The sequence below is a fragment of the Rutilus rutilus genome (assembly GCF_951802725.1).
Source record: "Rutilus rutilus genome assembly, chromosome: 18".
Classification (NCBI taxonomy): domain Eukaryota; kingdom Metazoa; phylum Chordata; class Actinopteri; order Cypriniformes; family Leuciscidae; genus Rutilus; species Rutilus rutilus.
Window position 1 is genome coordinate 7,509,453 of NC_140231.1, and position 13,974 is coordinate 7,523,426.

Consider the following 13,974-nt stretch of genomic DNA (forward strand, 5'->3'; position numbering starts at 1 on the left):
ACAGCAGCTCTGAGGAGAGTGATGTTCCCATCCCACTTGATGACACTTCTGAGTGTGAGAGCTCCCAGGATGAGAGTAGTGAACCAGACATCTCAGATCTGTCAGTTGGTGACTTTATCATTGTGAATTTTGCGACCAAATGCAACAGCTACCATTATATTGGCTTGGTTGAGAGCCTTGAGGGCAATTAAGTTAATGCAAGATTCCTCAGAAGAATCCGAGGGAGCACTGGAAAAGACAAAGCCACCTTTGCATTCAAAGAAAATGATGTGGGATCTGTCCCACTGAATGATGTGCTGAAGAAGCTTCCTAAACCTCAAAAGGTTGGAGGAACTGCAAGGAGGGAGCAACAACTCATATTTCCTGCAACCTTGATGGATGGAATGTCTAATAGTCATTTTCACTGTGCTGAGGTCTGGAAGTTCAAACTGTTCTTTTCTTCTCACAAGTTCAAAACTGTGAAACTGTTTAACAAAATTGGAAATTAGAACTGAACACACTGGAGGGACGTTCTTTCTGCCAAACACGTTTACAGTGCAATGCATAGGTTAATACACCCATGCTAAAGTTGACTAAAAAGAGGAATAAAAAATCATATTTTGGAAATTGAACTTAATGCCTTAATTTAAAAAATTAGGAAAAATCCAACCTTTAAGGACACCAATTTTCTTTGTGAATGAATAATGTATCGTAAATAAATAAATGTTCTTCCTTAAAATACATGGTGCATAAGTTAGTACACCCCTATGTTAAATTCCCATAGAGGCAGGCAGATTTTTATTTTTAAAGGCCAGTTACTTCATGGATCCAGGATACTATGCATCCTGATAAAGTTCCCTTGGCCTTTGGAATTAAAATAGCCCCACATCATCACATAGCCTTCACCATACCTAGAGATTGGCATGGTTTTATTTCAGTTAGCCTAAAAGCTAGTTTGATTAGCATTCAATGCAAATCAAACTAGCTTTTAGGCTAACTGAAATAAAACCATGCCAATCTCTAGGTATGGTGAATGCTATGTGATGATGTGGGGCTATTTTAATTCCAGGAAGAACATTTATTTATTTACGATACATTATTCATTCACAAAGAAAATTGGTGTCCTTAAAGGTTGGATTTTTCCTAATTTTTAATCACGGATTTGCGGAGCGCGACAGACCTTTCCCTTCGCGCCACGAAATCCGCTGCCCAGGCCCTTGGACGGTGCATGGCCTCTCTAACTGTTACTGAGAGGCATCTCTGGTTGACGCTCGCCGACACGAGGGAGTCTGAGCGTGCGGTGTTTCTTAACGCCCCCCTCTCCCCCACTGGCCTGTTCGGCCCAGCGGTAAATGGGATCGTGGACCGCTTCTCGGAGGTGCAGAAGACTACACAGGCTATGAACCTTTTTCTGCCTCGATGCTCGAGCTCTGCTGCACGCCGTCCTTGTGACCAGCCTGCGCAAAGCTCCGCCCAGCGTCCAGCTCGACCTCCGTCCTCGCAGCGACGACAGGACGGCCGCCCTAGATCGCGCTCGTCCAGCCAAAACAGGCCGCCTCATCCGCGGGGACCCCGGCAGAGGATTACGGTGAAACCTGAGCCCGCAAAGTCCTCCTAGCCCGAGGAAAGAAACGACGGCTGAGTCCCGCTGCGGCCGGACCACCGTCAAAGTTTCACGCTCTGTCAGTCCCAGTTGCCACGGCTACTGCAGACATTTACCTCGCAGCCAATGAGCCGGCCAAAGCCACCCTCTCGCCTGCACACAACCGCCGTTCTCACGGCGACCCAGAGAAATCTCAAAAAGAGCATAATGTCTGGTTGCACGGCTCACGCCGTATGTGTTTCAAATGCAGTGAATGTGCCGACGTTTCCGTGTTCACCCCTGTACACAAGCACTATAAATCCTGTGTCTCTCACAGAGTCCACTCTCATAAAGCAGGCAGAAGCCACTCGAGTGTTAAAAGTAGGTCACGTGTCCACCTCCCCATGCCCACACCTACTCACTGCCCGCTCTGTCACACGGCCTCTCACGACCGGTCATGTTTTAAATGTAAGTCCTGTGCCCGCCCTCGAGCGCTCACACATACTAACAAACATTTCGCCCCCGACGCCGCCCTCGCGCGTTGCGCCTCACACTATATGTTCCCCGTCCAAAGCCACCGGGACACTGTGTGTAAAACGGCCAGCTATCGCTGCATGCGAGCCCACGCCTCCGTTTCGAGCTCTCGAGCCCGCGACGCGCGGCAATCAGAGCTCGGAAGCCATTCTGCCCCTGGCTGCACACGCGAAAGCGTGGGAAGCTATTCCAGGCGCGTCAGAATGGGTGCTAAGCACAGTAAAAGAGGGCTATACTCTGCTTTTACAGCCGTTATTTCCTCGTTCCCAAGAAGGACGGAGCTCTCAGACCGATTTTGGATCTGAGACATTTGAACAAGGCTCTTATGAGAAGACCGTTCAAAATGCTCACAACCAGGCAGATCCTCGCGCAGATTCGCCCGAGGGACTGGTTTATCTCTCTCGATCTAAAAGACGCGTACTTTCAGATCCAGATAATACCCCGTCACAGGCCATTCTTGAGATTCGCCTTCGACGGTCAGGTATATCAATACACCGTCCTGCCGTTCGGGCTGTCTTTAGCACCCCGCACATTCACGAAGTGCATGGACATGGCTCTCGCTCCCCTGTGAGGCCAGGCAATGCGAATTTTTGGACTATTTTGGAACTATTTGGACGATTGGCTAATTCTAGCACAGTCAGAGGCAGAGCTTATCGCCCACAGAACAGTGCTTCTCAGCCACCTGGAAAGCCTGGGGCTCACGGTCAACTGGACCAAGAGCTCATTAGTGCCCAGTCAGTCAACCTCTTTTCTGGGTTTGGATCTGGACTCTGTGGCAATGACGGCCCGCCTGTCGACACAGCGCACGCGCTGTATTCGACGCCTGGCCACGTCTTTACAGCCGGGCAGCACCGCACCTCTCAAGACATTTCAGAGGATGCTGGGTTGTAAGGCTTCAGCTGCAGCAGTGCTTCAGCTGGGTCTATTGCGTATGCGCCCACTACAATGCTGGTTGAACGCCCGAGTGCCTCACAGAGCATGGGCTTCCGGCGGCATTTGAATCAGAGTGACTCAGAGCTGCGTTCCAGCACTGAAGCCCTGGTTAGCGGCCGACTGATACCAGCGGGGAGTGACAATGGGAGCCGTCTCGCACCGCAAAGTTATCTCGACGGACGCTTCCACCTTAGGGTGGGGCGCTCTGTTCGAGGGCAAACCGGTCTTTGGCCTGTGGTCAGACCAGGAGAAATCCCTCCACATAAACTGTTTGGAGATGATAGCGGTCGAGAACGCGCTCAAGCGTTTCCTCCCACTCATACGGGATCACCATGTGCTAGTCCGCTCGGACAACATGTCCGTGGTGTCCTATGTGAACCGACAGGGCGGTGTCAGGTCCAGGAACCTGTGCAAACTGACAGAACGCCTTCTCGTGTGGGCTCATCGCTCGCTGCGCTCGCTGAGAGCCACGCACGTGCCGGGCCACCTGAATGTCGGCCCAGACAGACTGTCCAGAGACATCATTCCCCCGGGAGAATGGTCCCTGCACCCCCAGACAGTCCAGTTGCTCTGGCGCCTATTCAGCAGAGCGGAAGTCGACCTCTTTGCGTCGAAAGACAACGCTCACTGCCCAATGTTCTTCTCAAGGAGCGAGGACGAGCTGGCCCAGACCTGGCCCAGCCTCCCGCTGTACGCTTTCCCTCCGATCTCCCTGTTACCACAGGTCATCACAAGGATCAGGGAAACGCACCACCCAGTGCTTCTTATAGCCCCGCGCTGGGAGAACCAAATCTGGTACCCAGAGCTAGTGAGGCTGTCGCACTTATCCCCATGACCGATCCCGGTGAGAAAGGATCTCCTCTCTCAAGCCGGTGGATCGATCTGGCATCCCCATCCAGAGCGCTGGTCTCTGCATGCGTGGATAATCAACGGATACCCGTTGACCTACCAGAAGGGGCCTTTGAACCACTTGAATCCGTGGATTTGAAGTACCTTTCGCTCAAAACCGTTTTTCTGATAGCTCTGTCTTCAGTAAAACGCGTGGGGGATCTGCACGCGCTATCCGTTAGCCCTGCATGTCTTGAGTTCGGACCAAATGACTCTAAAGTCATTCTCAGACCGAGACACGGTTACATCCCCAAAGCGATTGGTACCCCCTTTAGGGTGCAAATCATCTCCCTTTCGGCTCTGCCAGCATCCGATAGCGGGGACAGTGATAACCTCCTATGCCCTGTCAGGGCGCTGAGAGTTTACATTACGCGCTATATATATATATATATATATATATATTTTTTTTTTTTTTTTGTGGCTTTAGCTCATCTCTATTATCTCCACTACGGTATACTATGGCAGTGGACTGTTTTGCAAGTTTACATAATTGTCTTTTTATAGATATTTGTGTAAAACGTCTAAAATAGTTGTGAGACTAATTAATAAATTATTTATATAAAATATTTTACTTCCAGGAAACAAACCAGAAATATTGATGACTCATCTTGCAATTATAGGGGCGAAAAAATGTGTGCAATAAATTATTATTACTAAAAGCATGACAAAAGTAGTCCATACAATTTGTAATAGGATTTGTCTTAATTATACAAAGCTCTGAGGAAATTTAACTGAACCTAATAATGAACCTATGTGAAATAAAATAAAATAAAAATCCGTTTGGATTCCAACGAAAATTCAGGTTTGGAACAACATGAGTATTGTGAAATAGTAACATAATTTTGGCTGAACTATTACTTTAATTGTTTGGCGGCGCATTACCAATGGGTCACCGTAGCCTTCATCTAACTGCTTCGTAACGATCCACGGCGATGTATTTATACCCCCCTCCGAGCGGGAAATTTGTCGCCATCCAGCACCAATCTGTGCGTGAGAGAAGGAGGGGGCGGGAAGGTTCGTCTGAGGAGGGCAGGCTTACCAACGTTACCAGCGCTCCCCCACTACCATTTTTCAGCATCTGAGGCAAATACTTAAAAAAAAAAAAAAAATCACCTATTGGACATGAAAGAATTTGCTGGAAAATAAGTGGAAAGACAGAGGTGGACATCAACTGCCAGAGCTCAGAAAGTGTCTGAAGTCCGTCGGAGGAAAAAAGGATTTATCTCTGGTGAGGTGCATTTCATATTTTTAAGAGTGAATGGTGCGTAAACCGTGTGCCATATGGATTTGAAGATCGGAAACCGTCGTTAAAGGCACGTCTTTGTAAAATCCCGCAGTGTTTTATTCACGAGTAAGTGGTTTTGAGAGGAACACGTCATTTGTTTGAAGGTTTAACAGGTCTCCTCTCGCCACCGCAGACCGATACACTGACGTGAACCTGACCAAGAGCAAGAGCTTATCACGGGCAAGCCTGACGAATGTTACTCTGAGAGGATATCACTCAAATATAAGATGCCTTTTTTTTAAAGATGTGTTTTAGTCACTCTATCGATCGGCATTTTATTCACACTGTTGTACTAATGATGCGACATAAAGCTTTTGTTTTACTGAGGTAAAAGTGAACGTGTAACTGAGTTGTGCGTTTATAATGGACATTTTTTCTAATAGGAAATGTGGAAGAAATTTGGATTACTCTTGTAACAACGTATAACCTTGAATGAAAACTTGTACTACATTTCATGATTTTGTTTTTCCATAAAAAATTCCAATGTGTTATCGGGTAGAAACGTGGCATTGTCGTCATATTCGGAACTTATATATTGTAATATGACTACGAATGAATTCACAGTTTAAAAAACTACATCTTAGTGCTGGAAATTCGATCGGTCAGATCGCAGTTTGTAAGAGATAACACTTGGGTTGCGCGTGCGTATTGTGTAGTTTGTTCTGTCTGCTGGTTTTCATATCGTGACAAATCGTTTCAGTCAACAAATAGCCTAGTATGGTTCTTATGGAGTTACTCTATTAATGCGCCCAACAGTAAAGCGCGTATGCAGCCGGTTCCTAATGCAAGCGAGCTTGCTTTCCAAGCAGGAATAGATGGAAGACGTGTGAATATTTATTTATTTATTTATTTAGAGAGAGAGAGAGAGCCAGAGAGAGAGAGAGAGACATGGGTCTTTAGTGCGCAAACATGAAGCGCCTTGGAAATGTATGAAAACACTTTATAATGTACTGTAGGTCCTGCAATTACACGTTGCTCATCAAAATTGTTGCAGTTTTCATTATAGACTAATGTTAAAGGAATATTTACCCCCAAATAAGAAATGTCATTATTTAATCATCATCATGTTGTTCCCAACTGGCCATCCGTCTACCCAACCCTACATAGGACAAGTGGTTTGGAAAATGGATGAATGGATTTCGTTTCCATGATTTTCTTTCTGCTGTGCAGCATAATGATGTTTGACATACTATCAGCCCTTGTATGATGTGCCTTAAAGTGCCATGTTTGACAAAAGAGAAATTAATTTAATCATATCTAGTCTTTTGGCTTTAATTTGATAGGAAAGTGTAAAAAAAAAAAAACATTTTTGCAGCGATCTATAGACTACTTCAGTGGCATTCAAAGGTCATTTTTAGAGCTCAACAGGCCTTGTTCAATTTTAGTCCTGTGTCTCATGGAAGCATCTCTGCTTTTAATGTTTGCTGTTATTTAGACACACTTCTTCATTATTGATCCTTACACTTGGTCAAATAAATGTGTCTACATAAATTAAATATAAATCCAATCCAGCACTATATGCAAACTCAACAGAGTTCAAGTCACTTAAAGCAACAGATGTGCTGCATTTTATTTATCATCAGCTGATTTTTAAGATCAGAGACTGTAATAAGAGAGAGAGCGACCTCAACAGAAGAGAGAATTTAGTTTTCCACTGTTAATGTGTTGAGCTTCAGGATGTAATGCAGAACATTGAGTTTCATTTTCTCATCTCTGGTGGGCCATATCTGTGGAGATGTTTGTTGCAAGTAGTGCTGTGAAATCTGGCTACTGGTAGCCAGTATAACGTGCTCTCACACATTTATTTTTTACCTTTTAGTCTGCTGTGGCGAATTCACATTTACATTTGTCCAGTCTCAAATCACCTCATAAAATGAAAGCGTTTCAGATCGCATTTAAACCTAGTCTTTTCACTATAGCTATTTGATCAGAGAAAATGCATGATGTGGCAAAGTGTAAATAGTCACTAGGACATAATGTAGAATGATTATTTGTATATATATAATTGTATCAACAAAGCCCTATATGGAATGGCATGAGGGCAAGCAAATGCTAACATAATAAAAAAAAAATAGTTAACTATGCCTTTAAAATACAGAAACTAGGTTATAACATGCGCCTGAAAAGTGAAGCCAAAGGTGGCAGTATCGATCGCCCCCAGGTGGCAGTATAGGTCATAAACCCCACCCTCCCCATGAAGCCTAATGGGACTAGGGCTGGGTATCAAGTTCGATACTTTTTAGGTACCGACCGAATTGCCTCGATACTATTGAGTATCGAAACGTCTTGATTTTCGGTACCAAATTTCAATACCTAAAGGGTTAATCTCGTCAACGTCAGTGAGCAGCCAATAAGCATGCAGCATGAATTGCTGTGGCGGAAAAACACTAGTTTACGCGGTTGCCCAAAGAGACGTGGCTCGCACGTGAGGCTGTAGTGTGTGTGTAAGCATCCCAACCCCCATATATGGAAAATATGTTGAAAAGATCAAAAGTGTAGCTACGTTTCACCAGACTCGATGCCAACAACGCGCGATGCAATATTTGTGACAAGATGATTGCTGCCAAGACTGACAACGGCAACACGACAAATCTGATGAAACACTTGACAGTGTACAGAATAAACTTGAGAGCAGAAAGTTGCTCCGTCTTCGACTGCTTTTTTAAACAAATGAACCGAAACTCAGCGTATAGGATACATGCCTCACAAACATGAGAAATAGGCCTATAGAAGCTTAAAATATGTCTACTTTTAAACGAACCAATTCGAAACAAACAGTTTGATTATGTAATCCAAAAAAAAGGTGCATTTCTCCTCTCTATAGGCACGTGCGCGTTTACTATACTGCAGGAATGATGAGTCAGCATCGTCATCTTCATCTTTGCAGCTAACACAGACTCAGAAAACACTAGTTTATTAATAAACAATTAAAATGTGTCCTTGCTATTTTTCCCGACACATTCATAATCATTAGGCTACTTTTGCCAGTGCTTTGCAGCAAGCTTTATGTGTGCTGAGCGCAAGGCATATATCCCGCCCCCCCAGTAGCCTATATTTAATTCAATTCACATTTATTTGTAGCTTTAGCATTTTTCACAATACATATCGTTTCAAAGCAGCTTTACAGAAAATGCATGTGTCTAAATTACAATTTAGAGTGATCTGTTATCAGAGGTGACTGTGTGTAAGTAATCCATTTAAATAAAATTTTCATTCAGTTTCATTGTTAAACTATGCATTAAATTAAGGCAGAAACAACAACCTCATTGAAGTAAAGAATACATGTTGTTAAATGATTGGGATACATAGAAAACTTTAGCATTGATGCTTTTTTACAGACTCAAAATATGAGTGTTAAAAAGTCAACAAACTAAAAAATGTAAACCAAAGTTTTTTTGAGGCAATGTAATGTTGTTAAAATGGATTTTATTTTTTTTATTTTCATAAAATTGGTATCGAAAAAAGTATCATTCAGGAACCGGTATCGAAGTCAAGGTATCAGTATCGGTATCTAAATTTTTTTTAATGATACCCAGCCCTAAATGGGACTTGATGGAAACTAAACAATCAAATTGCACTTAAAATAAATTTTTTCCAAAGATGTTTTCTGTCATTTAAGGTATTTTATATCACGCTGATGTAAGTTTAAGTGTTAGTTTTTTTTTAATAAGTTTGGTCTTAGTTTATTACTTGATGCTATAAAAACGGGAATGTGACGTCATGATTGACAGCTGTGATTGACAGCTTCTCTAAACGAAGTAGTCACTGAGGCACCAATGGACTTTTTGGAGAATTTTCGAGAGGAGATTGGAGCTTCAACTTTAATTTCTACATGTCCATAACTGTTTATTTTACACTGACATAATGAGTTGCTCTGCAGTAAACTTTGTACTAACCGTTTCTGCGCATTCACTGCTGCGCAGAATCAGGTCCCAAATCAGTGCACGATGTCAGATGTCTCACCAATTGAGAGTGAAGGGGCGTCGTCCATCTTTTTTTACAGTCTATCGGTTATAACCTTTATTTTATATAAATATTCCACACTAAAGGTTGCTCAATACAGCTCAACACTCATATACTCAAAAATTAACTCATATAGCATTGCTGTTGGTGTGTATGCAAATCGGTGGGAGAGAAGGCATATAGAAATACAGCTGTGAAATGGCCTGGAACAGATTGAAAACCACGTTAAAGATGTGAAGACCACAGCCCATATCTCTAGGCAAGGTCATGATAATGAGGTCTGTGGCAGATAAGAAATATGGCAGGTTAAGTTCTGAAAGCTGAAGGCCTGTGAGCTCCTAAAAAAGAGAGAAGACTCCTCCCTCAAGGGAGCCATTTTCAGCTAGCTTGTGAGCTTGGCTCAGGCCAAAGTTAGAATTATAGCTCCAAATGTAGTGCTTAAAGCAAGAAAATGAACCCGCTTTTAGCACTACTGCAAAAGTGAAGTGAGCAACAGTTTATGTCTGCTCTCTCTCTGTCTAAGGCTTTGGTTCCGCTAACTTCAAGGAGAGATTTATGCTGTGCATTAGCATTTCACTTTACAGGAATGGTGCCAAAGTGATTAAAGTTACTAGGAGGAATTATTAGTTTGTGCTGTTGTTTGGTCCAACCATCCATTATTCCTAACTTTTAAAACTTGCTTCTGTCCTCAAGATATCAAAACTGCTTGTCCTTTTTCAGGCAACTATAATTAACACACTGTAAAAAATAAAAAGTTGAGTAAACTTAAAAAAGTGAAGCAACCAGCTGCAAAGCATTTTTGAGTTTACTGAACTTCAGTGGTCGAAGTTCATCCAACTACCAGTCCAACTCAAAGAAACGAGTAAGCACAACTACAGAGGTCCTGAAGTTCAGTAAACTCAAAAAAGCTTTGCAGCTGGTTGCTTCACTTTTTTAAGTTGATTCAATTTTTTACTTTTTTAAGTTGATTCAACTTTTTTACTTTTTTAAGTTGATTCAACTTTTTCAAATATCTCACCCAGATACTTGTATAGCCTTCACATTAAGAATCCAAATGCAGGGAGTAAACCATACTGTAAATACAACACAATACAAAAGACATTGCTATCATTACAGAACTTATTTATTGACAAATATTCTGCAAAACAACACATTTTCTATTTGCATTAGGTACACATATTTTAAGGTGATGAAGTTCTATTCCACTCTTCAAGATTTATAAAAAAAAAAAAAAAAGACTATGCACAAAATTAGAGTACAAACTGGAATAAATAAATGCTCAACCTTACAATTATCCATATGGATTGCAGCTACTTGGACAATCTTTTGAAGGACTATGCAAAAAAAAAAAAAAATCAGCCTTGCGGAGCACTTTAGGTCAAGATAAATAAAAGTTTTTTTTCTAAACAAACTAAACAATTTTTTTCTTAACCAGTTACTACTGGTGTATTTGAATGCTTTAGAATAGTTAACATTGGGGCCATAAATTAAGCCAAAGAGGAGAGTAACAACTGTGGCAAAGGTCTTGCACATTATCTGGCCCAAACTGCTCTTATAGTACTACAGAGAGGCACCTTATATTTGGGTTTGAGTGGATTGTGGCAACATCATCTTCAACGATAGTTAAGGTCCTCATCTTCTCCCCTTGTGAATGTCTTCTGGCTCTGTGTCCTGCAGTAGAAAATAAATCAGCATAAAATTAGGGTCATTTTTTTATTGTATTGAATTATGTTAGACCACAGAGTGTTCCTAAAGGTCTGCTCATGTAACTTCACTTGAAAAGTAAAGGTGGTCATGTTTTTTAAGCATGTTCAAATTCAGCCATAGAGCTAAAACTGATAAACGGAAAACATTTTCCCAACTCCAAACAATGCCATATCAGCATTGATGTGATTGCCTGTGGCACTCGTCCACAGCAGAATCCACGGCCATTCTGATTTAATGCTTTTTTTAGTTTAGTTATTTTAGGTCACCCAAAATCGTACATGTATTAAGGCACACATTCTGTTTATCATCCAAAACTGGTCATATTGCATCAGTGAAGATTGGTTTAAATCACTAGAGTCACATGGATTACTTTCATGCTGCCTTTTCTTGTTTATATCTCCTATATTCATATTCTTTCATATTATATTAATTTTATTTACTCTGCTATTGCTACATTACTGTTTAACCTTATGATTGTGCACTGTATTGTTTTAACAGGTTAGATATCAGAGGGAATGTCTCCGGACAGTGTTGTGAAGCAGTAATTTTCCACTGTCTTTGCTTTGGTAAAATAACAACTTGTTGAATTTGTGCTATCAGATGAAGTCAAACTGATCACTGAGAAAGTTTCAACTACAATTATTGAATAAAGTAATTTTTACCATGACTTTGTCTGTTGATGATAAGTTTTGTATATCACACAAAACCTATCTCTTAACAGCATCTGGTAAATAGGTGAAATATATCAGGTGTGAGTGTATATGCTGATGATCTTCTTACCAGGCAAGTCTTCAGGATGTTTCCAGACTTTTCCCTCATAAACAAAGGCAGACCTTTAAGAGTTGTAGACTTTCTTTGAGGAAGCACATTGGAGTTTCTGTGTCTGAAAGACAGAAAAACAAATACGGAACAAGTTATATACAAAGTGAAGCATGGGAATTACCTTGAAAAAGAGATGGCACCATTCAGCCTTTAACCAGAGAGATATGATCACATGCAAAATAATTACTTGATGATCAAGTGAGGATCTTCATCTCCACCACTTGCTCTGTACAACTAGATGTGTATTCATTTAACTAAGAGAAAAAGGTGCTCTTCGGATCAGTTTGTGTGATACTGTAATACTCAGCAGAGAGCAGAGACCCTGAAAAAAAAAAAAAAAAAACAGTGAGAAACAGTAAGTAAATTCAGTTCAACTCACCTGATCTTTTAAAAAATAAAGGCCACTGTTTTAGCACATCCAAGGATCTTGTCACTGTACTGATGTTCTTTAGTCTAAAAAGGACAAATACAACAGAACAAAGATACATAATTTTATTAAACAAAACAACAACAAAAAAATCAGTTACAGTAGGTTAATTTAACATGTAGCAAAAATAATACAGAAAATGAATAATCAAATGTGGAAAAGAATCAATGCATAGTTTTCACTGTATTTACAGCGATTTTGTCTTTTGTTAATTGATTAACATTAAGGATTTAGCCTAATATTTGTTTAAGGATACACAATATTTTTATCCTATTCACTTTAAAACATACCGCACACATACTACCCATTCTATTATTTGATATGCAAAGCTAACATACATATTTTTAACATAACACATTAGTTTTGCATAGGCTTCTATTATAAAATTTTTCCTTTAAATTGTATTGTATTTAATTATATTGCACTACTGTAGAATGACTGAGCCTCAACCTAAGCATGTACAAATTGTAACTGAAATTTGTATACGTGAAAAATAAACTTGAAATTAAATTGAACGGACTGTGGTCACTTTAAGAGCTCATGGATCTAATACTGAAACATCTAGGTTTCACCAAATTGGTTATGTTCACTTAAGACATTGCCGACTGTGTTTACTTGAATACTTTTTTTGTTTTGTTTTTTGTTATTGACATAATTGTATGTGTATGTCATTATTAAATCGCAATACGCCACAAAAGATAGCTGAATTCGCACTCAGATTCTGTCCGAGTCCGAGAGAAGCGGCTTTCTGTCTCTCAATCAGCGCAAGCACCGCATTTAAGTCTTTATTCACGACTTACTGAGCTTAACATTTTTAACATCTTTTAAACACCATGCACGTCCTTGTCCTTCTTTTTCAAGCATGTTTCCTCACTCTAACGTTAGTCTGGGTAACGTTAGCACGTTAAGTAGCAATGTGCTACGTGGATAATCTCTAACAATAGAAACTTATCGTCACCACGAAATATATCTTTTAACATAATACTATATTTTATCAACATATGTGTGCAATTTATAGCCTATTTTCATTAATAAAGCTTAAAGAAAACTTACCGCAATCAGATGAAATCCAGTCCCTTCGATAGCGTGGTTGGAGGAGGAAACCCCAAGTAACGTACAGCGAGACAGACTGCGCATGCGCGATGACGGGAAGTTAAACGTTCGAACTATGAAATCAAAATATTAAGTTTTCTCAACTTAATTGTTTGTGTTCATTGGACAAAATAGTAGTGCACTTGCAGTTAAATAGTTTTTATAAGTAAACTCAACATTGCAGTAAAAAATTTGCCCACTCAACTTAAAATTTTAAACTGAGTTAACAATTTGCAAGTTGGATTTTTTACAGTGCATATTGAAACTGAATTCATTTTTATATATTTATTTATTCATGGGGTGGAGAGAGGCAATGTTATTCCAGAATTTTAGACCCTCTTCAACTCTCTGACATTTGACCACCTGTTTTAATCTAAATGAGCTATGACTCATCTACCATGGCGTTGCAGGTTTTTGCATTAACCTTGCCCTGCCCTTTACACCTTGTTTACAGTATCACATAGGCAGAGCGAGGCAAATAACAAGATGACTTCTTAACTGTGACTGTCTCTAAACAGACTTTTCACTGTTACTTCAACCTCTCAAGTGCTTGGAGCTCAGAGCCTCTTTTTGAGTGGGCTGCTATGCTGGAAAGAAGTGAAAAATCCAGATTTACACGTCAAACTGGGTTGGCTGAAAAAAAGCACTGCTTTTTTCTAACGTAGAAAAATGTGTCTGAGCTCTCCAAATCCTTAGTATTTGGTATTCCTAGATGACTCTGCAGTTTTGACGCCTCTGAAGTAGGATTATTTGACAATCCCC

The 13,974-nt window shown here is 40.7% G+C and overlaps 1 protein-coding gene and 1 long non-coding RNA gene across 4 annotated transcripts in view; one reads left to right on the forward strand and one right to left on the reverse strand.

Moving 5' to 3' along the window:
• Positions 1–4,654: 4,654 nt before the first annotated feature.
• The window catches only part of gabra3 (gamma-aminobutyric acid type A receptor subunit alpha3), a 424,636-nt gene continuing 415,316 nt past the window's right edge, over positions 4,655–13,974 (forward strand). The window contains exon 1 of the mRNA XM_084386916.1: positions 4,655–5,144. The gene's annotated coding sequence lies outside the window, so the exon portion shown is untranslated. The remainder of the gene's footprint in view (positions 5,145–13,974) is intronic.
• LOC311276907 lies at positions 10,004–13,457 on the reverse strand. Of its 3 annotated transcripts, none has more exons than XR_014625142.1 (4): positions 13,174–13,457; positions 12,073–12,146; positions 11,652–12,015; positions 10,004–10,835 (listed from the first exon to the last, which is right to left on the reverse strand). It is a non-coding gene; the product is annotated as an uncharacterized lncRNA (long non-coding RNA). The 3 variants fall into 3 exon arrangements; XR_014625144.1 differs by lacking the exon at positions 13,174–13,457 and having other exon boundaries at positions 11,652–11,754; positions 11,881–12,015; positions 12,073–12,445; XR_014625143.1 differs by lacking the exon at positions 13,174–13,457 and having other exon boundaries at positions 12,073–12,453.